The sequence below is a fragment of the Aulonocara stuartgranti genome, assembly GCF_965226115.1.
Source record: "Aulonocara stuartgranti genome assembly, chromosome: 18".
NCBI lineage: Eukaryota > Metazoa > Chordata > Actinopteri > Cichliformes > Cichlidae > Aulonocara > Aulonocara stuartgranti.
Window position 1 is genome coordinate 18,911,796 of NC_138954.1, and position 27,443 is coordinate 18,939,238.

At 41.9% G+C, this 27,443-nt stretch overlaps 1 long non-coding RNA gene across 1 annotated transcript in view; it reads left to right on the forward strand.

Moving 5' to 3' along the window:
* LOC309693159 overlaps window positions 1-24,736 on the forward strand; it is a 29,116-nt gene extending 4,380 nt beyond the window's left edge. The window contains exons 2-3 of the long non-coding RNA XR_014272585.1: window positions 20,872-20,980; window positions 22,611-24,736. This is a non-coding gene — a long non-coding RNA (uncharacterized lncRNA). The remainder of the gene's footprint in view (window positions 1-20,871; window positions 20,981-22,610) is intronic.
* The last annotated feature ends 2,707 nt before the right edge of the window (window positions 24,737-27,443 follow it).

A 27,443-nucleotide genomic window follows, 5' to 3' on the forward strand; every position in this document is an offset into this window, starting at 1 on the left:
TAAATGTGCCTGTTTCTTGAGCACTTTGGGTCAACCTCTGTTGTTTAAATGTGTTATAGGATAAAAAGATATAACCACAAAAAGGGTCAGACATTTTTCATAGTGCATGTCTGTGGTATATTTTGTCATTTCCAAAAACATAATTAATTTACACACAATTTAGTGAGCTACATTCTGAACTTCGAGGGTAGAAGCATCGATCATATCATGCTAGTGTTGACACAATAGCAGTGCCAATGATATTATCGATATTTGGATCGATCCGCCCATTGAGACAGCGATAAGGTGCAGACCAACCAGACCAACATTTAGGAGTACACAAAACATAGGAGAACAAAATAAAATGATGTTGCCCACAGGTGGCAGGTGGTCCACTTGGCCTATTACCCATAATCTGACTCTTCCTCAATTGCACTCAGTGCTACCACGGGCCTCTAAAAGGCACTCAAGATGCCTGGGTGGGGGCTCTTTTGGCCTGAACACCCTTGGGGAGAAAACACTTATTAGGATATGAACTTGTTTTCCTACACAGTCTTATTTTCTGTCGGCCTAACCAAAGGAAAGACTTTCACCAGTATCACCAAGGCAACACCTAAAGAAAACATCAGCCTTTAAAACATCACAAAGCTCTTTGTTTGAGTGTATTCTTTTATACACGTGTGTGTAAATATGTGCTGTTTGCATAGGTAATGAAGAGGACCTGCTTTACAGTCTGAATACGGGCGAGCTAGCTTACTGCTTTTAGATTATATGCCACGTAGCTTGTTCAGCTGCAAACTCCTGCAAGGATTACCCTTAATTATACTGTTCAACGTGTCATAAGTTAGTTTGGATCCAACTCAAAGTGAATATTCAGTCAACATGAGCTGGAGCTATGGGTCTGTGTTATGTTAGGCCAGTTCAAAGTTGTTAAAACATGGATTTGGAAGCGTGGTTTGTTGTTTCCCTGCCAAAACGTATGCATTAATCTTGGAAGATTAATACTGTAAATCTCTTCTGCTTGTGAAAGTATGAGTTGGACAAAAAGACATGATCAGTCAGTAAACCTGCAGACTACAGACAGCCCTGCTGATGTCATGTGTTTGGACCTCAGTGATCAAAGACCAGCAGTTTATATTAGTCAGTTTTTCCGAAGCCACAATACCACAAGTGCTTAATTGTACATTTTTTATTAATATTTTTACTGTTTCGGTTTTTTCTAAATATAAAACTAAATAGAATTTGCTGTAATTGTGATTTAAAGGTCTCAATTATTAGCACATAATTTACTGTCTAAATGTAATTTGCTGAGTTGTTGTTTGTAATAACCTTCCTCCTTCAATGACAGAAAATAAAAAGGCTTTGAAGAGCATTTTGTTTTTACCCACAAAACAGCCGAAAACAACAGAGCAAGTTGAATGTGAGCAGCACAGATTCTCAAAAACCCTCAAAGAACACGGTGCAAGTGGAGGATGATAAAAAAGGAGAACATCTGGTGAGCAGAGCACAGTGCCAGGACAAGACAAAGCCATGTGTCTGGCAATCATATACCTACACACACACAGGGAACACAAACACACATGCACACAGACCCAAACATTCATTCATGCATGCACACTCAAAGCTGCCTGCCCCCAAACTTGCAAACAAGCAAAAAAAAAAAATCCCCCCTACACACAGACACACACACATACACACCCATACACCTTCATTGTGCCAGCGCTCATGCACAGCAGGGTGCAGTTAGAGCGAAAGAAAAAAAGTAGGATGTGATTGGAGAGTCCACTGTTCAGGCAAGACTAATCTGCATACTCAGAGGCTTAGAAGTGAATATGCATGAGAGAATAAAATGATATGCCTTGAAGCAGACCACCCGCTCTCTTTGGATTACTGTACCCACCTCCGAGCCTTTTATCTTCTTGTTGGCATGCAATCAAGCTGATTTAGTGTGCACTTGCTGATGGCTTTACACAACAGATAGGCCTTATAAGGTACATAACCTGTTGAGAAAGAAAAAAAAAATAATGTCAAGAAAAAGGTTGATTTGCGCTTAAAATGTCACCAAAAGTGGTTAAAAAAATACTTTTGCCCATATGTTTTTTGGCCATAGTTTTTTTTATTTTTTATGTCTGATTCAGTTAACTGTAAGTAGATTCAACCATCTGCAGACAGAGAAGCAAAACAGAGAAAATGAATATTTGGAAGAATTGCACAGTATTAGACACAGAGCTCTGATGACCCATCAAATATTGAAGAAATGTCTGCTGGAACAGACTTCAGACAGACTTCCTCTAAGACTGTCCCTGCCAATGAATGAATATTTCATTTCAGAAAATAAAGTGGCCCTGAGAAGCACCATTACCAAACATTCTCCACGTTTAGCTGAAAGTTAGGGTGAAATGATAAGAGCCGTCCATGCATAACACAATCTGATGGGGTAATGCATTGGCATCACATTAGCATGACTGTATTTGACTGAATGACTCTGTGTGTGTGTGTGTGTGTGTGTGTGTGTGTGTGTGTGTGTGTGTGTGTGTGTGTGTGTGTAGGTTTTCCCAAATGACTAAAATGAGAAACTGGAGAACTCAAATCACATGGCTTTTCAATTTATCATCTTCCTCATTTAGTAAGAAGAAACAAAAGTCAAAGATGTTTAAAACTCACCTCGCATGCAGTTAGAGCTGTCGTTCGACGCTTTGGGGCAGTAATCTAATTTTGAAGAAAAAAAGCATGCAATATGTTTGAACTATGGGCAGCACAGTTGTGGAGAGGTTAGCGGGTTTAAGATTGGCCTTGTGATGACCTGTCCAGGGTGTACCCCGCCTTTCACCCTGTGTCTGCTCCAGGCTCTACTGCCCCTAGAGTAATATGTGCAGAGTATGGTTCAGCAAAGCCATGTTGGATTAAGCAATATCCTACCTGAAGAAGATGGTGTAAGGATGACAGACAGAAAAGCATACAGTGCTTAACAAATTTAATAAACCACCACCCAGTGTGAGGTTTATGTCCTAAATTAACAGTACTGGTAATTTGCTAATCGCCCAAAAAAAATTTTTATGTTACAGTCTGTGCAAGCTATTTAATCAAGATGATAGTTTTAATACTAAAATATAATTATTATTATCCATCAATTTTCTAATTCACTGTTTTACAAAGAAGGAGAAACTAACTGTAGAAAAGCACAAATTAATTTTTTTTACTTGCATTCCTGAACCGAAAAAATAATTTTATTGGTTAAATATTAAGCTTTAGCAATTTATGTCTTCTCAGACAAGTCCAATGTGCTCAAATTTGGTTATAAAAACATGAATTTGGTTAAATATCATTTTAAACTATTTGGTTATAAACTTGTTTTTGACAGATTTCTAAACTATTTGTTTTCCTTATTTTTATGACAGGTGATCTAATAAATTTGTTTATTTATCTTCATAGCTGTGCTTTCTATGTGCACTTATGCAAACGCAAATGGATGCTGATCTTTTTTCTTTTTTTTGCTGGATTGTAGGTCCACTCTGTCCTCTCTCCGAGGACGTGAAGTTAAAAAACAATTTTAAATCCTGAGTGGTGAGACCACAGGAATGTTTTCTGCTTTCAATTCATCTTCGCTGAGTTTAAGTGTCGAGAAAGCGGTGGCATTCCTGCAGCTTGTTTGTGTCGGTCTTCTTTAATTGTACAAAGTTCAATTCTCCACATTCACTATCTTTTACTAATAACAAGTCCTGCAGCATTCTTTTAAGCAATGTTGCGCTGAAATTGTTGAAGTATTTGACCATGCACCTTCCACTTCCACCTTTTTAAAAACACCTCATGTATAGCACTGTATTTATGTAATTCTTTTCACAACATCAGAGTCACATTTTTAAACATACAGATATAGCACATTATTCTTTTGTTTGCATCACTTCCGTGACCACACAGGACCAAACACCAATCAGTCTAACATGCGTGTTTATGGGAAGGAAGCTGAGCGATTCAGCTGGGGTTCAAACCAGGAAACAACTTGCTGTGAGGTGACCATTTTAACCACTATGCCACCAAGCATGCTACCCAGCTGTTCCCAGTTAGCATGTATAGTTGTGCTGTTTTTAAGAACTTCACAAGTCTTCCCGTCTTTTGCGTACGCCATCTGAACTAAAAAAAAGAAAAGAAAAAAAAGAAGAAGAAACAGAGAGGTACGTGGGTTGCAATAAAATCACGTGGGGCTATTAAACTATCATTTCTCAGTTTCAGTATTTGACACTTTCACTTTGGTTTAAATCATTAGCAAATAATTGCATTTTGTTCTAACACATATTTTACACATACTTTATTTTGGAAAGAGGTTTGCACACTCCTGCTGAAGGAGCTTGAATTTCCTTTCCACTGGATGCTACCCGTACCACTTAATTCTCTTCCATTACATTTATTTAACAGCATTATTTACTAACTCCTTGGCTGAGGGTTGTTTAAAGTTTACATATAAAACAAACAATCACCTTATAAATTATGCATTATAATGGAATACACTACCTAAGCAAACCAGTGTTCAGTGCTCAGACGGAATCGAAATGAAGTGGTGGTGCAGCTGCATACAGTAGGATTCAATTGTGAGGGAAAACTGGACGCTGTTTTGCCCTTTTATGACTAAATTTAAGTGAAGGGAGATTGGAGGAAAAAGAGAACCTGTAGGAAGTCACACAGCAACTCATCACAAACATATTTCATGTGTACAGCAAGCTACACTGCATTGCCGAAAATATTCAGTCACCCATCCAAATAATTGAATTAAGATGTTCCAAGCACTTCCATGGCCACAGGTGTATAAAATCAAGCACCTAGGCATGCAGACTGCTTTTACAAACATTTGTCCAAGAATGTGTTCCTCTTAGTGACTTCCAGCATGGTACTGTGATAGGATGTCACCTGTGCAATATTCCAAAGCCAGCTGTTAGTGGCGTTCTAAAAAAGTAGAAGTGATTGGGAATAACACAGCCACAAAATCACAGAGAGGGGTCAGCAGAGTGTGCAGACAACCCCAGACGTCATGTGGCCTTCAGATTAGCTCAAGAACAGTGCGCAGAGAGCTTCATGGAATGAGCTTCCATGGCCGATCAGCTGGATCCAAGCCTTACATCACCAAGTAGAATGCAAAGCGTTGGATGCAGTGGTGTAAAGCATGCCGCCACTGGACTCTAGAGCAGTGGAGCTGTGATCTGTGGATGGACAAGTCCCTCTTCTCTGTCTGGTAATGATGAATCTGCATTTAGCAGTAGCCAGGAGAATGGTATTTGTCTGACTGCTTTGAGCTAGGTGTAAAGTTTGGTGGAGGGGAATTATGGTGTGGGGATGTTTCTCAGGAGTTGGGCTCAGCCCCTTAGTTACAGGGAAAGAACTCTTAATGCTTTAACACAGCGGTTCCCAAACTTTTTTCGCTAGGCCCCCCCTTTGTTTTACAAGAAAAATGTTGCCCCCCGCGCATACACGCACGCACTAACACATCCTCCAACCACACACACCCATATTTTGCTCCATTGCGGTTTATTTCACACCTCAAACATTTAGTAAACAATTAAGCAAATACAAATAATCTGCAGGTAGTAAGAAAATAAACTACTAACACTTTTACGCTACGTCCGCGCCTACACGGGTATTTTTGAAAACGCAGCTGTTTCGTCCAAACATAAACGGCGTTTCGAATCACCAAAAACTGAGATTTTTTAAAACTCCTTTTTTGCGTTTAAGTGTGGACGAGGAATACAGAGTTCGTTACACAACGTTAAAGGTATGTGCCTTTTTTTCACGTCACGCTGTGCGCCACGTTATTGTTTACATGAGATGAATTGCAGAATGGCAGATAGTCAGATTAACAGCATTTTGTCTCTATCTTCAGGTTTTACACGCTTACATACACACACGCAGTTACTGTCCCTCCATTTAGAAAGGCAGAGGTGTCACGGTGTAATTGTTTTACATGTAGTTGTAATAATATTCGACATTGCTATCAATACATTTTTTAAAAACTGCCTCTCTGTGCAAAATGGGTTTAAAAACATAAACAACTGTGGGATGTCGTCTGTGAAGGTCCTCAGTCATCCAGGTCATCGTAGTCTAAGGAGCTTGCAAAGAAAAGCGTCTGGACTTCTATAAGTTGCTTGAAGATGTTTCACCTCTCATCCGAGAAGCTTCTTCAGTTCTAAGGTCAAATGGTGGAGGGAACTCAAAACTGGATTATAGTTGGTGTCGTAAACCACCGCCTCTGTTCAAAGATGGTCGCTCACAGTGGACATAGATGGCTTCATTCACTCCTCTTTCAAACCATCTGTCCACTCTGTCCAAACTGTGAACACTGGCTCTTCTATGTTGTGCCATACGTACCTCCACAGGACAAGACTCAGCAGTCCATCTGCATCTTAAGGATAAAGGACACTCTTTCGAGGATGCCAATGTTCACATTGGTTCCCTCCCCAGACACCTTAACGCCCACTCACATCCTGGGCCATCTGACCTCAGGAAATCGCATGATAAGGTGAGGCCAGGTTTCACAATGAGCTCACCCGAAACCCTGGCTGATTGGGACCCACACCCAGTTTCACACCTTGGCTCAGGTGATTAGAGGATCATCAGGGGTCCTTTTGTCCCTCTGTGGGGGGTTACTCCCACTAGGTTTAAATCTGGGACTCTCCACCATTTGACCTTAGAACTGAAGAAGCTTCTTGGATGAGAGGTGAAACGTCTTCAAGCAACTTAAAGAAGTCCAGACGCTTTTCTTTGCAAGCTCCTTTGACAACTGTGGGATACCGTTTGGCCGTGATTTAGACAGGGGGAACAAATTGCGGCAGGATCAGCCTGATATTATTTGTATCCTGCTGTAACTTTACTGTATAAAGAGCTAACATCTCCAAAATGTCAGGAGTAGTTAGTCATTACCACAAGTGTGTGTGAACTAAAAATCAAGAATGTGGGATACTGTTTCTCTGTGATTTGGAGAGCAATTATGCAGGGGAGACCTACCTTGGCAGGTGTGCAGGTGAAACCAAAGGGAAGATATGCTTCACCATATTTTCTAGTCTTTGGCTTAGAATGAAGTTGGTTTGGAAACATATTCAGTTATGCTTCATCTCCTGCTTTGCGTTTGTGTGGGCGCCCCGTGCTAGCAGTGTCCAAGCGTTGTTGTTGTTTTTTTTTTCCCTTCATACCGCGCCTCCCCTGCAATGGCTCTGCGCCCCCCCTAAGGGGTGGGCCTCACACTTTGGGAAGGTCTGCTTTAACATATGAAGATACTTTGGATTATTTCATGCTTCCTACTTTGTGGGGACAGTTTGAAGATGGCTCCTTCCTGTTACAACATGACTGTGCACCAGTGCACAAAGTAAGGTCTGACATCACAAATGTCCTTACGGAAGAACAGTCAAAAATTTCCATAAACACTCCTAAACCTGTGGAAAGACTTCCCAGAAGAGCTGAAGCTGTTATAGCTGCAAAAGGTGGGCTGACATCATATTAAACCTTATGGATTAAGAACTCAAGTTCATATGCACGTAAAGACCAATGATGAATACTTTTGGCAATTTAGTGTACGTATGACTTAAATAAACAGTAAACAATAGACAATAATTACAATGCTAATTAGATTCATTATCATAACCAGTTATATATTCACTATCCATCATTTTGGTTACATTTAATAGACAGCAAAGTAGAATAAAAACTGATGTAATAACAACAACGACTGACAGTGTCACACTAGATGAGACATTCATATGAGTCATACATGTGAGATAACCCCAACTACAATAAGACATGTAGTCACCATCGTCTTAACATAGAAGGTTGGAGTGTGTGGTACAGGAGCAGCAGAGTTTTAGAGCGACAAGAGCATGCACACGCTTTGCCCAACATCCTGCCTTCAATCATTTTTTAGTGCGTGTTTGCATTTAGACGCAGTCACTGACACAAATGTCAGAGCGTGCACGGTGTATACCGAGAGGAGCAGTAGAGGTCATCGCTGAGTAACAACACCTGCAGAATCTCTGCTTCCCCTTCTACCCTTGAATTCTCCTGGCACAGAAAGAAAAGACAAAGAGAGGGTGAGAGCCAGAAAAAGATGTCCGCAGTGTGGAAATAGTTAAAGCCATAAAGACGTACAGTACCTCAGCCCTGACCCCATGCCCTCCTAGGCATCCCTCTGCGCAGAATTCTTATTCCCTACCAAACTGACAAAGTGTTTTTAATCTTTTCTTTCCCTCTCTCCTGGAGATTGGGGAAACAAAAATCAATAGCTCCTGGCAGGCGATCTAGCAGGCTGGTGAATTACAGGGTCTATGCTGCAACCACAGCGCTGCATCACAGGGACCTTGGAATGAGAGACCTTGGGAGAGACATCAGAGACACAAAGGTTGCAGGGTCACTCTTGGTCCGCAGTCTGAGGAGAGAGGTATTTACTGCCTCGGCCAGCTCGCCGCTATGAAAAATAACTGCCACTCAGCACAGAGAGGGATGGCTGAGGTGAGAGAGGGAGACAGACAGGCAGGGAGCCTGGTGGTGTTTGTATAAGCAGCTTAAATGTTGGTAGCTGCAATAAAATGTATAACACGCGTTATGTGCTATGTGCCGCACAGGTATGATGTCAGGCTGGAGACTAATGCTTTTTTCCTTCTTTCACACAAACAGGAAATGATTCATTAGCGTTTGGTGATTTAGAACGTGGCAGCGCTGGCCGATCAATATGCATGGGCCCATCTGTCAATACGTGATTTCTGCTGGTAATTAGCCGATGTGGGCCAGTGGTTGTGAATATTGCCTGGCAACTGACAGCCTGGTTGTTTCTGTCATCACTTGGGGGGTGCACAGGTGGTGGCAGCTCACAGTCGATCAATAAAATACTGTGCTTCAAGGCCCAAACCAGCTTCATAAAGACATCTACTGTGATAAAATATGGGGTTTAGAGGCGGTTCCAAATTTTCATTTCGATATAAAGGAGGGTCCAGATTTATGGCCAAAGAGTCAAAGACATTCAGTTATGAGACACAAATAACACCAATGAAAATTACAGGTTTAAATGAATGTTTCTGCAAACGTACATTTCTGTATCCAAGGCACTATTGAGAAAATGTGTCAGATCACTCAATTATAACTGCTCAAGACAGCTGGCAGCAAGACAATTAAGAGTGTGAAAATGATAATGATGATTATGATGGAGATTTTTTTAAAATTGCTTTGTTTTCAAAGCAGGAAGAGCTTTACGGGCATTATGTGCAACCCTGAGTTTGTAGCTACAACTGATATGAATTTCAGCATTGCTTCAACTGTTGGCTTAAAGTAAATCTAATAATTACCCTCCTATTATTCTCCACCAAAAACTATGCATCTCTAAATCTTTTATTCTACTAAATAATCACAGAGCATGTTCCTTTAAAGGCTGAGGGAAACATATTAGGTTACATTTACCAACCAAATAATTTGTCATGGAACCAACAAGCATTTGTCGCAAGTCAGCCAACACAACCACATTGACTTGAAGAATGGGATGCCATCCCACAGCAGTATGTGACCAAGCTGGTGACCAGCATGAGGAGGAGATGCCAGGCTGTTGTGGCTGTGTGTGATCCTTCCACATGCTACTGAGGCCTCCGGCTTGTCAAATGAATAAATTATTAAATTAAATTCCAACTCTCAACTACTCGACTCTGCTGGTCAACCCACAAATCCATTTTCCTCACATATGTGGCACCAAGAGGAAATAAATAGGCTTTCCAGTGGTATAAGATTTATTACCAAGAAGCACTGTTGCAACAAAAATACAAGAAATAGTCACTCAAACTCAATTTTCCTTACTTTTTGTGCTAAGTGTATATACCGTTAAAGTGGTCAACATTAAACATCTTTAAAGTTTCAACTGATGAGGTCAGCTGAGGCTTCAGTTCAAACACTTCATTTCTGGCATTTTTTTTTCAACCCTTGGATCTGAATGATGTCAACAAAAGCTCTAGCTATGAGCAGAGAAGTCGAGAAATTTACGAGGGGTGGCCAACCAGAAGAAAGCTGCCTTAAAAAGTGAGTGTGTAGGCCTTTTGTTACACAGGACTGTGAAGGTCCATCTGGTAACCACCAGTCATGAGGAAAATGTATGTATTTCTTGACCCGTTGCGAGTGGTAGTTGCTAGCATAAAATTGGTTGCAAAGAGGTATAAGGTGCTGCACCAGAAACTTCTTTTCAGTTGCGTAAGTCAGTGACAGAATACCACAGTTTGTTTAGTTTGCATGGAATATCCCGACTTGTCTGCACAGACTTCCGAACTACTCACTTTCAAACTACAAGCTGCACCTTTTGAAATGTGTTGGTAACGGCAGTAAAGCAAACAGGTTGGCATTTACATGCAAAGCACGAGCCAGCAACCAAAACGCTGACAAGCAGGTTGGTGCACCCCCCTCTTTAAGACTGATTTCATCTAGGGACAAACAGCAACCATTTGCGCAACATTTTTGGAGTACACAATTTGCCCTAGTGGTGGTTGTTAGCTGAGGGTCGCTGGTCTGTTTCTAGACCTCTGTGTATGTGCCTTTAGCAATCAGTTTCACAGCAACTACTTGCAACCAGTCAGAGAAAACATATTTTTCCCTAGCAGAGGTTGCCAGGAGGTTGCAGACTGGTTGCAGATGGTTGAGGTGTTAAAATGGCATTTTTCAGGCAGAGTGGACTGATTGGCTGTACAAAACTAAAAAAAAAAAAAAGATATATTTGAATTTTTACTCTCAAACTTCAGCAAAAAGAATAAAAAATAGCACTGGAAATAATAGGTCAACTTTAAAAATTTAAAGGTGGATTCACAAGTAGGTATGCTGTGCACAGACTGCAACATGATGCAAAAATGATCACCAAGAGACACAAAATGCCTACACAGGGAGACAAAACAACCATGAACAGAAACAAAAATGATTACAAAAGACAGGGCTGCTCTGTGCCTCTTTCAGTGTGGGTGTCTTGCACCTAGTATGTAGGAGGCATTGCTGGCCTCCTGCAGCTACGGACCCATTGTCTTATAAACCATCCACAATCATCACACACTGTAAAGCGGGGCTGTAGGAAAAAACAAAAGTGACCAAAATACTCGTGTTTTTATTACTCTGTCCAGAAACTGTACATACCATAAGGTCATGTCTTAAATAGTTGAATTTCTTGAGCTCCTTAACACCTAATTACCCAGAGCTAGCTGTCAAATTTAGATATATTGATTTCATTTAGGCCTCAGTTCGTTTTCTGCTACACTTGTAGCTGCAGTATAAGGAGCTTATTGAACGGTGCTGCCTCGTGTCAATAAAACAATTGCATTCGTTGAACTCTAAACATGAAATCCAGAGAAATTTACATTTGCTCTTAAACTGTTTATCTTCAGCACAACACCTGAGCTGTGACATATGTTATAATCCTTCATTTAATCCTCACAATATGTGTCCAGGTTCATAAGTTCACTCAGAAAGAAAAGCCAACAAGCAGGGCTGGTGTAAACTCCTGCAGAAGGATGCCTCTCTGTCTCTCACTGGCATTTGCATATTAGAGTGTTTTCTGGGGAAAATGAGCTGTAGAAATTAATTCAGGATTAATTGGTGCCTTTATCTCGTTAGGACAATCTAATTTAGGGGATGATGGAATTGTTTAGACTCCCTTTTGCATAATTGGATTGCGGTGAATGGCTGTCATTACCGTCTTTTTAGCATCGTCTGTGGGCCCCCTCTCTCTCTTGCAGGCCCCAGCCTCATAAAGAGCAATCATGTGTTACGCCAGTGTTTTGCTAACCCCTGGAACACACCAAGCACGCTGCAAGAGGCAAGCATGTGGCTAACCGCGCAGTAGTGATTAACTCTCTTTTCAGAGCCATTAGCATTACAGCAAGCAGCACACTGTTGGGGAGATTTCACATGAACACATAGGCGCACGGCTAACAGCACAGCGATCATCGCCTGTTGGAGACAGCAATTAGTTTTTAGTCTCAGCCCCTGTTATGTTCTGTGGTTTGTGTTTCTGACAGCATTACTTGATCCCCCCCCCTCTGGAGGAGCTGGACATGACATCTCAAAAATCTCTCAATGCTTTTTGAGAGGCTTTCATTTTCCTTTCTTTTCTTGTCCAGTGCATTTCCGACACATTTCACCCTTTCATTACTTCCACAATATCTCTGAGACAGTGTGCTGGGTTTTTTTCAACGTGGGATGAAAATCAATAGTAAAGGAGCAGAGCTCATGTAAAAGATCACTCACTGGAATACCTGATCTTCTCACTTCAACAACATTGATGTAACTATGGAAACAAGTTCTCAGGATGAACAGGGATATGTCTATCTACTGACAAAAGGCTTCTTTATGTCTCTCCCAGCCAGTTACCCCATGCCACAGCACAAGAGAAGCTTATATCTGGTGCTCCCCCACTATGATACTGTCATCATTTTTCTGAAAGCACAAATTGTTTAGATATTATTCTGCGGCCGCTCTCTGGTAAACAAGGCTGAGTGAAATCTAATCTATGGTGCTGATACTCAGGCTGTGCCAGGCTAATTGAGTTGATGTAGTCTGTCCTTCTAGGAGCTGGTCATACTGTAAAGACAGACTCTATCAAGTCATATAGTTCATGTATTGTACTTACTAGACGTGTCTTGCTTTTATATTGTCACTAGGAGTGTCACGAGTCTCCAAATCCAAACAGTTTGGTTCACACCTTGAGGTTTTAGACATTGTTTAGGGGGGGAAAATATCTTTTTTTTATCATGTATTTTCATTTCATTGTTACATAAAGCATCTCCACATGGCAAAGGCCTCACTCACACAGGCCTAGAGACCACTTGGCAATTCACTGACAACCTCCACTAACCAGGGAAAAATGAAACTTGAAAAAGCGCTACACAAAGCAGAGACAGAGAAACAGTGGTGCACAAAAGGCACAACTTTTACTTTCATAGTGAACAATTTTCGTTTCACAACAGCTCGACTAATAATCAGAAAGTGCTTCCAAACAAGTTGTTATCTTTTAGATAAACTACAGGCGCCCTCTGCGAGTAACCAAAGCCACTGAAAGCAGCTTATTAATATAGCACTTCCGACCAGTTTCACCTAGCGACAGCAAGCAACTTCCCACAGCCACTTGCCAACAGCTCTGGTATATACATTGTTCTCTAGCAATGTTTATGGTCTAGCAGTGGAACCATGAGTGCCTTTAGGTCTTTGTGACTGAGGATAAGCAATTGATTTGACTATGACGAAATCAAAATTTGCTGGTTTGAAGACAACAACTTCAAGCAAACACTCACAACCAGTGGAGGAGAGCTCATTTTTCCCTAACAACCAGTGGTTGCCGGAGAGTCACTGAGCAGTCTCTAAACCAGCGTTTAACACAATAGTGCCCAGCAGACTGTTCACAAAGCTGAGGGATCTAGAACTCAACAGCCGTCTGTGTGCATGGGTGTTGGACTTCCTCACTGGCAGAACTCAGGTGGTGAGGGTGGGTAGATGCGTCTCTAACAGCATCACCATCAACACAGGAGCACCACAGGGATGTGTCCTCTCGCCACTGCTCTACTCCCTCTACACTTCAGACTGTGTGGCCACCCACGGCTCCAACACCATTGTGAAGTTTGCTGATGACACAGTGGTGTTGGGCACCAGCTCCAACAACGATGAGCGGCCTACGTGGATGAAGTGAAGAATCTGGCAACATGGTGCCAGGATAACCATCTCCAGCTGAACGTCGGCAAGACCAAGGAGCTGGTGCTGGACTTCAGAAGGAGTCCGCACAGAGACTACAAGCCCATTACCATCCATGGAGCTCCAGTGGAGAGGGTCCAGTCCTTCAAGTATTTCGGTGTCCACATCTCCTCAGACCTGATATGGTCTGCCCACATTCAGGTCCAGACCAAAATGGCTAGGCACCGCCTGTATTACCTCTGACAACTGAGGAAGTTCAGGGTCTCACCAGGGATCCTCAGGACCTTCTATGCAGGTGCTGTGGAGAGCATCCTCACACAGAACATCACATCCTGGTTTGGGAACAGCTGTGTTAAGGACCAAAAAGCTCTTCAAAGAGTGATCCGTACACACCCGCCCTCTCACATCATTCATAAGTGACTGAGACAGGACTCTCTTCTAGACACTCTAAACCCACCGGCACATTGTACATTTTAAATTCTTTTAATTTTAAATATGTTCATATTGTCTATTTTGTAAAATGTTCAGATTGTCTATTCTTATTTAATTCACTTAATGTACAGAATTCACCTGCTTGCTGCATACATGCTACTACTGCACATTCACCTAATGTATATAATATATAAGGTACTTTCCACTCTCCCCCCTTTTGCACAAGTCGAGGAGCGTGTCAGGTTACATTTCACTGCGTGTTATACTTGTATAACTATGCTTGTGACGAATAAAGAATCTTGAATCTTGAAACCTGTGTGACTTGGGCCTAACTAGCATGAGCAATTTCTGCACCACTATAATTCATGCTAGATGTAGGCAGCTTCTTTCAATAAAAATAAGAATAAAACTGTCTTTTACCACAAAGCTTGGCTGCTAACGTCTCTACAGTTAATCGCAATCATGATATCCTCTGTTTATGTCAAGATCTGTAAGCTGCAGATTGTGTGGAGCTGAATGTGGACCCAAATGGAGACAAGACACTGAGGACAAGAGAGAAAGGGAAACGCTAAACAGCCTAAAATAATCCTGACTTACAGTTCATCTGCCATGGCTGTCACATAATCCTTCTGCTTTGTTTGTGTTATGTTCATGTTGCTGCATTTAGGTTTTACAAAATCTCCATGTTTTATTAGCAACCTATTGAAAGCTTAATAGCAGTGGCAACTTGTTGGGTGGGTATAGAGGGGTAAGAAGTATCACAATTTTTTATTTTCTAAATAAGGACACAGATGTCAGCAGATCCTTGGAGGGAGATTGCTGAAACTATCTGAATGGACGTGAGGGAATCTATAAACAAGTGGAAAAACCTGAGGGACGAATACATTTGCCTCCGGAAAAAAACGAGGAAAAAAAACTGACCACAACAAAGAGGTGGGGCCCAGGAAGGAAAACAATTGCAGCATTTTATTTTTTTAAACTGGTTGGCGTCGCATATGAAACACTGGGACACCACCACACAGTAATTAACTCGTAATATATCACACACAAGCATAAATGTGGGCAACAGCATCAGCCCCTTAGGTTACATCATAGGCTCTCCAAAGGTTCCCTGCAGAAGTCTCAATCAGGCCTTACAGGCAACCGGCTAAGACGCAGCACATCAACACGGACTGTAACTGTAACAAGGAATACTCCCTATAAGCTTTTATGTGTCCTGTTAAAAGTAACTAATGACATAGCTGTCACAAAAATATAATATCAGAAGGCATTTATATGATTACACTAGCTGTTTTTCCGAGCTGGTGCAACAGGAAAAACTTTTCCAGTAGTATTTTCTCCACTTCGGTTCGGGACGGTTGTTTGCCAAGGGCACAAGTGAAGAGTTGGTCCTGGGGAGGCCTAGAGACCACCAGAGAGTCTGCAAACCCACCCACCCCACATAAGCATAGTAAACGTTGTTAGAGAGTTACAAACACACTCACAGAAGTGTATTTACATTCAGAAACTACTCTTTTTTTTTTTCTCTGCAGCTGTTGTTCCCACACGGATTCAATTTATTAGCGGACCAGCACTTTTAAATTGCAATTGTCTTATTAGATTTATCCACGTGAGGTCATGAGAGTCATATTTTTGAGTGGCCTTATAAGTAGATTGTAAAAGGGAGTGAGCAAAAAAATGAACTGTTTGGCCCGCGGAGGCTTGCCATGCAAAAATAAAATAAAAAAGCAACAATAATAACATAAAATAAAGGGGAGACATGTGTTTGCGAGCCATCTCACTGTTAAATAACAACCCTACCCTGGCCACGCTGATAAAAACTGCCTGGCTCTGCCACTGTTCTTACATATATCAACCCACGCTTCCTCTAACAGTGTTAAAACTGTCTTACCTTATGTCTGCTGTCACTCTCTCTGCCCCCCCTCTATGTTCATCATGCATTCTGTGTCATGTTTTGATGCATTTTAGCCCCCCTCTCCTCTAGTCTGGTGCCATTTCCATTCTTTGCATAAATGCAGTCTAACAGTATTAAGTATTCATGCGTGTTGGGGAAGGTGGTGCCTGTCCTTCAGGGTAAGTGTCAGGCCTGTGTGCGGCACAAGAAAAGCCCCGGGGAGAGGAGAACATTAGGATCCATCAGCCTGACAGACAAATCATTCTCTCATGTAAACATAAATATGAGGGTATGTTTCCACTGCCATCCCACTATCTGTTGCTAGGCTACCTTGCATTAAGCAGTGTAGCTGTCCCTGTTCATTTTGCTCCAGGGATTCCAGCAATACCATCATATAACCTGCTGAGTCTTAATGAGAAGGCCTGCTCATATGAGTGGATATGAACATGGCGAGATGTGAAATTTATTCAAAACGCAGGATTTCAGCTGTCTGTCAGCGCAGAGGCGGCGCGGAAATGTTTATGAAGCTGAAGTGTTTTGGAAAAAAAGAAGCTTTGAGGGAAATATTTCTCTGCCTTCTGCACAAACACACCTGACACAAGAAAAGGTCACAACGGATCAGTGCACGCTCACACGCATGCGCGCGCGCACCGACGCAGCACGCACGAGCACACACACAGCAAACAATATGTGACGCCGAGCTCCATAAAGGTCATTTGTTGTGGAGAAATCACTGATCCCCAAATGCATTAACAAAGTCAATTAACTATTCTCCCACAAAGAAGAAAGAAGCCCATCTCCAATAAAAATAGAGCGCGCAGCGTCGTCCGGGTACCCCCACAATTACAACAACTGCGTCCCCAGATAATTAGGTGCGCTGTAAATGGGGGGGGGGGGGGGTAGAGAAAGACAGTAGAAGGCAATGGTCACTGTGAAGAAAGAGCAAGGAGATGAGGGAGAGGAGCGCCAAACAGCTGGTTTGAATAGATTGTGTGTGGGATGAATTAAAAAGTTGAACCTTTCCCTGGTTGCATTCAGATGTCTGCCTCCTGGTGATTAATCATGGCCGTCAGGACCTGTAATCCTTTTCAATGGGAAACAAATGCAGCTACTGTCCTCTCTTTTGCAAAAGCGCCCAGGGCCCAGGGCCACAAGCCCGCCCGCCTGGTCACAATACCTGAACCACAAGAGGAGGCACCCAGGGGAGCACGGATGTGCGGACACACTGTAATCTGCTCCAAACATGATGGGATGAACAAAAACAGTGGATTTCAACAAAACTGTGGCATCCTTCACTGGTTGTCTACATCCTTTTTGTATCTCACAGTCAATAGTTGAGGCTTTTGGCGCAGCTTCAGGTCCGACTGGTTGAACATAACTGAAGCAGCTATTTTTTTTAAAGTATCTTTTTTAGCTGCAGGATCCTCTTTTTGAAACAGAAGAAGGGATGTAAAGGGGCTTGCGAATGGTGTCAGGGCATGTGACAGGATTTCAGATGACAGGGGAGTTTTTCTCTCTGACTGATATCGGTCCTCTCCGCTCGCAGCTGCTTTAGTCAGTGAACTTCATGTCACGCTCCTACATGGTGGTAAACAGCTGATCTAGTTTCGAAAAAGACAGTGAGAAAGTCAAGAGCCAGCAACATCGAGAGCCCCGGAGAAGAAAGTATGTCATCAGCATAAAAATAGAAGCCCGCTAACGAATTCCTAATCATATCCCCCGTGTCCTCGAGGGGCTATGCTAAAGAGGTTAAAACAACGAGCCGGTAGATGAGAATGTGTGGCGCATTTGCTCGAGAGATTATTTCCTGGCATTTCAAAGGTTTACACAGTTATTGATTGTTAAATACACCATTATCTCCACAGAATTGCACAGCGTGACTATTCTCTGTGCAGCCGTGTATCCTATCTGTAAATGTTAAAAAGTGCAATAATTGAGAGTGATTCCTCCCCAGTTTCTAACACCAGATAGGATTTGAGGGCTGCTCTGCGCCTCCTTCGCCAATCAATCAAGCAAAAAAAAAAAAAAAAAAAGTAAAAAAGATAACTCGCAAGCAAAATGCACCGCTCAAAAGCGTCGCTCTCGACTTAAGCTCGGCTGAATCAAGTAATGCCTGTGCAGCGTTTTACGAGTGAATAAATCGAATGCCCCTCAAAAGAGAAGGCCCCATACTGATCCTAATGGTGTATGTGACCTCTGAGTAATCACCTGAAAAAAACTTAGCATTAAAAAAATCCATTGTAACCAACAAAAGGCAAATGTCAGTGTTCCCACTGTGTGAAAGAGTGCTTTTATATGTGTGAAAGGTTGTGAGGGTAGTAATTCAGTGTGGCTGCAGAAGGTGGTGCGTGTTGGCAGCGCGGCAGAGTGTGGAGAATGGGCCACGGCCAGCCGTTTCCAGAGCCTTTGTGTGTCTCTGTTTGACCAGGCGTCTCCTGGTCCACAGGAGCACAGCTTCAACACATCTAGCAAAAGAACAAAGAGGCCATTATCAGCTGTATCTCATCTCCACCCTGCCTCAACTCAATGACACCCGGGGACAAACAGCGGCAGGGCCCGGCCGCCCAGCTTTGCCGGGGCACTCAGTTTGAAGCGGACACTGAAGCGGACTGGGAGGTCCATTAAGCACAGAGGCGACGCCTTAGCTGTGGACAAACATCAACACAAAAGCATGCAGCGCTGGTTGCCAGGGAGATGCGAGAAAACAGAGTGCAGTGCAAGTGGTGACAAAGAGAAGGAGGGGTCAGGCGTGATGGGCCGCTGCCAGCTGAAAAGCCTCTGCAAAGTGAAACACAACACCCTTTTTTTTTTTACTTTGGGTTGCAAACATTGTGAAAGCTCCATTCACCGACACTCTGAGGAATCACTGTGCCAACAAGTCAGCTGCAGAATTATCTGCTATAATGAAGGGTGTTTGGTAATGAGAGTGGGATCTCTTGGTTTTCATGAGCAGGTAAATATTGTGCACATTTCAGTCTATACACCATATCACAAAAATGCCAGTGAATCCTCAGATCAACATGGGACAATGCTCAGGAGGTTAAAACACATAATGCACTGCAGATCTGCTGTGAACCTGACAGACAAAGGGATTTAGACAGTTTAGCAGTTATTTGTAAAAACCAAACATATGTGCATATTTTGACTCTCAGTGTATCATTCAAACACCTGAACAACGCACTGGAAGATTTCTTTTTAAAAAAATGCCCATATTTTATATTTTCACATAAACCGAAAGGTTAGCTAGTAAGTTGAAAAGTATCCTCATGATTTCAACAAAAGGGCTTAAAATGTCTAAGCTTTTGGTCACATAGACCACTAGAATATAATGATACACTATATGTACATTGGGTACATAATGTTGGAACACACCTTTAAACCTCTGAACTCAGGTGCCACAGGTATATAAAATCATATACACTGGCCTGCAGTCTACCTTCACACACATTGGTAAAACATTGGGTTGCTCTGATGAGGACTGACAAGAACAGTGGGGCAGTAACTGGATGTCACTGTCACTTTGTGAAATTCCATGATCAGCTGTGAATGATATTATTGCAAAGCTTGGCAACTCAGCCACAAAGTGTCGGATTGTGTAAAGGTGCATGGTGCATGAGCATACCTAATGGTCTGCTGACTCAGTAACTGCAGAGCTGCAAAACTCCTCTGGTATTAACATCAGCACAAAAACTGTGTACTGGGAGCTTCGTATTATGAGTTTTCATGGCTGACCAGCTCCTGGAGGTGCAAAGCCTAGGTGACCGGATCCCCCGTACTCTGCTGAACTATTCAGACATTAAGCTAAGTATAAGCAGTGGAGGTCGGTGTGTAAACGTATTTAGCTGCGCCAAAATAACTACAGAAATCATTGTCATCCTTTCAGACACTAACAGGAACATAACTCACTACACGAACATGATGTTGTATTGAGCATGACTTAAAACTAGCGTCGTCAGGGAGGTGTTTAGTGAGGTCACAGAGGAAGAGATCTGAGGGTGGGATTTCTACAGAATTTTATACAGCGGATACATTTTTCACCATCACAAGAGTCGCCTCCTGTTGGTCGTTGGGCAAAATGCAGTTTGTGGCACTTTTGCGTTGGCTTTGCTTTTCAGACCTGGATGCAGCATCTATCCTTCAAGTTTCCAACTCCTCTGACTTTGTTAAACCACACATTCATTTCAGCGTAGACTGCTACAATGTTATTTGTGTGCATAAACTGTGAAACTGCAAATGAGTGTGGTGAAGACAGTGTAGCTCAAACTTGTGCTATACAAAAAGTCTGTATGCATTAACTTACAAAGTTGTAATGAGGAGGTTGATTTGAGCACTACACATTCACGTTTTAACAAACGAAAGTACACACAATTAAAGTCTATCAATGGATAATTGATCATGACAATGTCTTTTTTCTAATTGCTGAATTTTAGGTCATTTGTACCTTGAGTGATTATATTTTCTCGCTGGTTTGTTACAAACATGCATGAAGAGTTGAGGTTTTGTGTTTAGAATATTCAAAACTGTGTAGGCCAAATTAATTAGGCTACGCTGAGAAGTCAAACATGCTTGAAGTTTATTTTCGTAAAAAATTTGCCTCATATTCTGCCGATGTTTCTTGCTTTCAGTTTTTATTCAGGGCAGACCGTACGTGGTGATTTATAGTGTATTTCTGCATCACAAGCTCTAGCTGCTCAAGCCTGCTTTCTGACTCTTTTTTACTTACAACCAGCGAATAAAACCTGTCGATACAATCATCCCCTCTAACCTCAGAATCTGACAGCATGTCTACTAAACACTTTTACTATAAGGCTCGGAGAAGGAGCTCATTTCTTTCTCTCTTTCTTTCTAACAGCGTCTTTTCCTCTCCTTTCCTCCTGTACTGCTTGTGTAAATAGCTCTTCCTTCTCTCCACCTGCCTGAGCTGCTGTGGCCTTGTCTGAATCCTCTGAATTCCCAGTCCACTGCAGCGTATCCGGCTGGAAACACCACAGATGCCAGCATTTGGTAAGTTTCATAGAAAAAAAAAACAAGGAAAGTGATGGGATAAAGATGTCAGTTATGGCAAATAGAACTCTGTCACACTCCTGTAACATCTCTGTCACTGATTATCAGACCGGAGATTCAAACTCACACTCTCTCCCACACACAAAATGCCGGCCTCGTAAACAGAAGCGTATGATGAGCTCTAAAAAAAGGGAAGGAACGCACAGCATTACAGGAGGAAGAGGAGAGGAAGTATAAGCAGCCAAAGCCCCACTCTCCAAAACTCAGAGTAAATAGTTGTAGCAAGACTGCTTAGCAGATTCATCCATAGACTGTATGGGTGCAGCTAGAGATAATTGCTAATTATTATACGTGTTGTGCATTTATAGTCTAACATACGGAAAAAAGAAAAGAAAAAAAATAATTTCACTCACACAACTAGAGCACAGAGGTCCTGAATTATTTGCTAGATAATTGTAATGAAAATGCTTCACAAGAGTTCAGCTCAGTGATTGGAATTAGCTGAGCTGAATGCTAACATGGAGCTAACAGCTACAGCTTCTCATTTAGGCATTCATCTGTTAGTCAAAGTGACCACGCCCCTGGTAACGGTAACTAACCCATCACCAGGGGCCTAGAAACCAGTTGGCAACAATCTGGCAAACATCAATCATGAGAAAAAAAGTGTACTCTCTGAGTGGTTGCTGGCAGTTTTTGTGAAACTTATTGCTAAAGGCTGATTCACACAGGTGACCAGTGACAGGCCAGTGACGCCCTGGTTACTACTGGTTGCTAGAGAAAAAAGTGTATTCTACAACTGGTTGACGAATGGTCGCTGGAGGTTACTTGATGACACTAGGATGAATTTGGTTGAAAAGAGGTATACTGTGTTGCACCTCGAAAACATCCTTGTTATTGCTTTGGTAGCTAGCAGGTTACCATGGTCACCAGTAGTTTGAATGGAAAATGCAGACTTCTCTGCAAATGCTCGTCAACTAATCGGGCCAGTCACTTTCAAAGCAGTTGCAGCAATAAAGCACAAATTTCGGTATGAAAGAAACATTCTCATTCTGGTTTGCATCAAACTTTTTCAAGTTTTGCTACTACTCTGAGAGTAAATGACGGCTATTTGCAGACAGGCCAGTATCTTCTGTGCAAACTAGAGGCAACCCCACCCCACAGGGAGGTTTTTGGTGCAGCAACCTCTTTGCAAATGATTTCACATACTAGAGCCAGCAACCTCTCCCCAGCCGATCTGGAAATATGCTTTTTTCCCCCAGCAACCAGAGGTTGCCAGTGGGTTTCTGACTGGTATGACTGAGGCCTTAAACAAGTGAATTACTTATGAATGGGGGGAAATAGTTAAAAAGCTTTCTTTTGCACTAGTTTTTAAACTTTTTTATTTCTGTTGTAAATTTGAGCATTTTGATGGAGACCCTGGCTCAAGTGGCTGTGAAGAATGGACGGATTTAGAAAGCTCTAATGCAGCAGAAGTACAGATATAATCTTTTTATTTTTATTCTTTTTAGTCAAAACGCCAGCCCTAATTCTGCTAATTCAGGCATGTTAGGCTAAGTAGCTGAAATCTGGAAAGTGTTTTAGTAACCCGACCCCAACACCGACTTCATATCTAATTTATTTCTCTATCCAGGTTCAAGCAAAGGGGGGACCTTAAGCGTTTGGATTGTTTTTCTTGAGGCCTTTGGGGTGCGAGATGAGGATCACAGGGTGAGGAGTCAAGGGGAGGACAAGGTGACTGATTGAGTCGAGGCGTTAGGTCACCATCAGGCAGCTGAATGAAACCCAACCAAGACCCTCCTCGCAACTAACTATGATCAAATACATCATGCGGCTTTTTCAACACACGTGTCCAGCTGGACGCGATATTGCTTCCACATGTGCATATGGACCCGGCTACGCAGCAACACACAGTAACAGGCTTATCAGCACACAGCTCACAGCGGAGCGCTGACAAAAGCAGCATTTTGGCGGAATAATGGATGCGTGAAATCAATCTGCGAGTTTCAAAAGGTCATCATGTGCAAAGGAAGCCCTATCATCTGCACAAAAAGAGCCTCAACAACGGGACATTAATTGAAAACGGATGAACACGAGTTGTTTTAAAATTCAAAACGTGTGTGCTTTATACATTAGCCGGATAATTAATGTGACGCGGCCGTCACAAGTCGCCACTGGGACGAGAATTAATGGACGGCAATCGCTCCATTTCAAAGAAAATGTATGGCGGAGTACATGATTTCTTCTCCGCAATCTTTAAACATTCATCCAGCAGTATTTTCAATGTAGAATTCAATTATGTAGAACACCTGAACAAACAATATCTCACACCCAATTATTCAGCGCCCTGGAAACCATCGGCAAACAAATTAGCAATGTTAATGTGAGAGAGAGACTTGATATTTTTGACTGCGTGCATGCACAAAAGCAGAAGCAGAGGACACCCCCACCACCACCCACCCACCCTGCGTGCTACCAATTCTGGGCTATTGTTGACTGATGAATTAAACAGGGTGGATTTCATTTGAGAGCAATAAAGGAAATTTCAGGTGTCAACCCTCCTGCTTGTCCTCACATTAGAGTGCTCTTTAGACTGCGATCAGTGTTTTCATTATTGCCAGAAGCTTCCAGGTCATAACAGCAGTGTTTTTGACTACAGACAGACATATTTCAGCTTCACTTTGAGCAGTCCTATCCTGGTTGACATTTCAGCTTCCAGACAGAACAATGAAAAGTTACCATGAGAAATCTTGGCAAGGCTATTGCCCTGTGTATTGATTGGGCAAAGGCCCAACATCCTCTCACTAAAAAGAGATTAAAATATCAGACTTGTCTAAGACATTTATAGAGTCTATGACCTCAGCCAATGCTAAAGTGGAGTACATACATCATAGTCCATCTCTGTGAGCTACACGGACTCTCGAGTAGCACTGACAGAAAGAAGAAAGAGGGTGAAAACTCAACTGCACCTTCACGGGCTAATGCAAGGAGCAGGGGGGTAGGTTTAGCTACAAATCGTGGGTGTAAATCAATCGTGTTGCTGTTTCATTAAAAATTCACACCACGTCGTTGCATGTAAATGTTAAACACTGTGAGCTGTTGTCTCAGATGCTTCTCTTACACCTTCCTCTTTGGTTAAAATGGATGAGAGAGATTCTGTGGGAAAGGCGGGGAGACAAAAGCTTGAAAGATGTGCGCATCCATTCACAGCTCCAGAAGACCTTCATTACAGAACAAGCAGGTCCTGTCAACGTCTTTTCATTACACGGCCCCATATATCCACCCCTGGTGTCCAAACAGTCCGCTCTGTCGCCTGTCAAGGAAAGGCACTCTCGGGGAAAGTCCTCCTATCTCCCTGATCCCCCTCGCCACGCCTGATTCCAGACTGCGAGGCGGGAGAGGCCAGGCAGAAAGGGAGGAATCGTGTTTGCCATCAACAGCTCAAGAGAGTAGCATGGCAGCAAGATTGATGACACCCTCCCCGAAAGTAACAAAAGAACTCCTGTGCACGAGGGCCCGCTTATGGGGCTTGATAGAGTTGTCATCCTCTTAATAAACAGCTCTGATATGTCAGCGGCAGTGGCAGCAGGGACTATACCAAGCTCACCCACCAAGCCACGAGGCAGGACCACCCACTGGCATCACAGCACTCTCACTCCAGATCTGGGGAGAGACAGTAGCGGTACCTCCAGATGGGAGGCCTCTGAGGGAATTAGCAGAGCAATTTGTTGAGAAGAATAAATAAATGACAAAACATTAATATCATTGTTGTGTCACAGAGACTGGAACGAGTGGTATTTGTTGATGATTTTAAGCTTCGTGCATAGGAAACAGCAACAGGTTTTTCTCTGTTTAGAGCAGGTACAAGTAAGAGGCCAACTGCTTCACTCCTGGCAAGAAGAAACTGGGCATTAGCTCGATGCAGCAACTTCCTGATGCTCTTGCGCTGCTAGGCACCTTGAAATGATCTGTAAGCAGTTGAAATCTACGTTAATCCCAGTTAATATATGTATGCAATGTTGAAATGTTCACGCTAAAGAACTACAGAGTATCAAAGAATTTATTTCGAATAGGGGATAACACAAAGTGCTTTACACTTTGTTGCTATCATTAGATTAGAAAATATCAACGGACAATGGAAATGTTTAGCTTAGCCTAGCTCAGAATAAAGAATGCTAGCTATTTGGTGCTGCTTGCTTTTACCCTGGGATTTCTAGGACTTAAGTACTAAACAATTAAGATTAACATATATGTGACTCAGCATGGGGAAAAAGCTGAAGAAAGAAAAAGGCAGAGAATCCCGGCTGTGCATAACACTGCTTGAAACCAATGGTTTCTGGGAACCTTTAGTTAAACCTTTAGTTTTCTTCTTCATTACTAAACAGCAGTAATTCAAAGATTACACAGAGTTTGACTTATTCAATATAAGAATTTATAGAAAATAAACCAATGTAGGTAAATGAAATCTTTTGTATATACTGTTCTGGACATTTAAAAATCTACATGTGACAGAACGTACATTTTGAAATGTAAATTATGCCACATATTATACCAATTACATGTCTTTTGTAAATAGAAATATAAAGTAGCAGCTGGTTACAGATCAAAGAACCCACCAAACATCTTTTTGTTCCAAAAAAATTCTCTAACATTAGATTAAAGATGTAGTATATGTTACATGGTGAGCTTACACATAATGCCTTCATGTTTTTTTCTACAGTATTACACAAATAATAATACTTTTTGTTGCCACTGAAGGCAACATTTAACTTTGTGTTTTGTTCTTACAAGTAAAAATGATCAGCACAGCTAGCGAATCTAAAGTATCTCTTTACAGAAATATAGTTTTTCTAAAATAATTAATCAGATAAAACATTTAAACTTTTAGCCTTGATTCAGTACAAAGTTAGAAAACTGAATTTGACATGAAAGCCAAGTGCTGTGGACATCTTAGAAATAAAGCAAGTAACATTACAAGTCTCTGTCGCATATTTTATAAAATATTAAAAAAACAGAACAAAGCCGCAAACATGCCGTGTCATTTTGAGGAATGAAGATGACAAAATGGCATGAAAATGGAGCAAAAGAAATCATTTTATATAGTCTGCCATGAACAGTATTCACTTATTTTTCACCAGAAATGTTGTTGTCTCTGTCACGATTCAATCTGCAGCACACTCCCCACACGCTGTATAATACCTAGTTAAAGCCAGCAGGGTGTGAAATGGTATTTGGAAATAAATGAAACTGACTATGAAACAGTGGAGTTGGGAGATATTGCCGTGTCAAAATGACAGACAAGTGCTGGAATGGAGCAAAAAAGTTATTATCCCAAAGAACAGCAAGGGTGGATTAAATATAACCCATAATACCTCTCACATTTCTGCATTCATCCTCACCAGAGGAGAGAGAGCATGGACAAAGATCTGGCGGAGGCAAAAATCCCAACAGCAGCCGTGCTCCTGAGCAGTCAGAAGATCTCCGTGCTGCCGTGCCAATAACTGCGATTGCAAAGTGTTTGGTTATTGATGTTCCATATAAAGTGTTTTGAAGAAGCTTTAGAGAAACACAATCCCTCGAGGCTACTCCTGGCCTGATTTACAGCTGAACTGATGAGTCGCAGAGGACACGCTGGGCATTGAAATAGTGACAAGTATGTTGTGAGCCTTATTAATTTTTAAAGTAGAGTGTTGTCCTGTGGTTAGCGGAGGACATGGTGATATATGGCGATAGAGGGAGCGCGAGGGTTGGGCCTAATTGTTAAAAGGTTGAGTGGGGTGAAGGTGCAAGGAGGGTGGAGGGGAGTTATTCATCAACCTCAGTGCTGAATGACGGAGCTGCAAACAAGAAGGTGAACACACCTTGTTTTACTCCATAAATCTTCTTGCATTTAATATCAGTATAGAAACTCTATTAGCTATAATGAACCTAATGTAACTTCAGTCTTCGGTGTCCTTCGGTTATATTGCAACAGGCCAGTCTGAATTTCATCATGTGAGATCTGACATACAGTCCATCAAATGAATTGTGAAGGTTAAGCACACAGAGCTGCACTGTCTAAAAAGATACTGCAAGTGCTTTGGTTTGTATGTTTTCTTGTTAAATACATTTAGCATCAAGTGCAATCTTAGTTACTGACTGATTTAAATAAGCAGCTCTGGACTCAAGAGTTGCTAAAGGACGTTTTAGACTGGTAGCTACTGCCCTCTGCTGGAATATCGGGTGAATTTTGTGAACAAGGATTAATTCTTTCTATGCACATTTCATTCACTGCCATTTGTTCGTTAAATATAAAGGAGAATTTAAATACTTTGAAGGTAAAGTCTTGGTTTAGAAAAGACTGTCGTATGAGAGGTGTGCATTGGTGGGCCGGTCTTATTGTACTGCTACTAATCCAGTTAAGGTAAATGAGGTAAAACTTTTTGGTTAAACTTTTAACCATCAACCTTTTTAAGGATTACTTTTT